The following is a 368-nucleotide window of genomic DNA, read 5'->3' on the forward strand; positions in this document are numbered from 1 at the left end:
CGAAACCTTAACACTGGAAAGCATAATGCCTCTACAGGTAGTGGAGCGACTTCATTATATCTATCCAAGCATCGACGTTATTTTTGTACACTGGTCCGACGTCACAATGTGCGAATGAGTTGAAATGCGCTTCATCGTCAATACCTGTTTCATTAGTTGTCGAAACCCCTGTCGCTCACGGAAACTCATCGAAATGAATCCTTTTATGGAGATATATTTTGAGAGAAGAAATGAGGGGAAATTTAGGTTGCTATAATGATATTTCACGTTTGGTATAATAGTGAGTGCATAGACTAATTATGATGCAGATACAAAATTATATGAAGTATAGATATAAATAATATTAGAATATGATGTTCCTATCCTTG

At 36.1% G+C, this 368-nt stretch overlaps 1 protein-coding gene across 1 annotated transcript in view; it reads right to left on the bottom strand.

Annotated features, from left to right (window-relative positions):
- Nucleotides 1-368, bottom strand: part of LOC119587593 (proton channel OtopLc-like) — a gene marked incomplete at its 5' end in the record, with an annotated part of 8393 nt that overhangs the window by 7687 nt on the left and 338 nt on the right.

The sequence above is a fragment of the Penaeus monodon genome, chromosome 22 (genome assembly GCF_015228065.2).
Source record: "Penaeus monodon isolate SGIC_2016 chromosome 22, NSTDA_Pmon_1, whole genome shotgun sequence".
Classification (NCBI taxonomy): Eukaryota; Metazoa; Arthropoda; class Malacostraca; order Decapoda; family Penaeidae; genus Penaeus; species Penaeus monodon.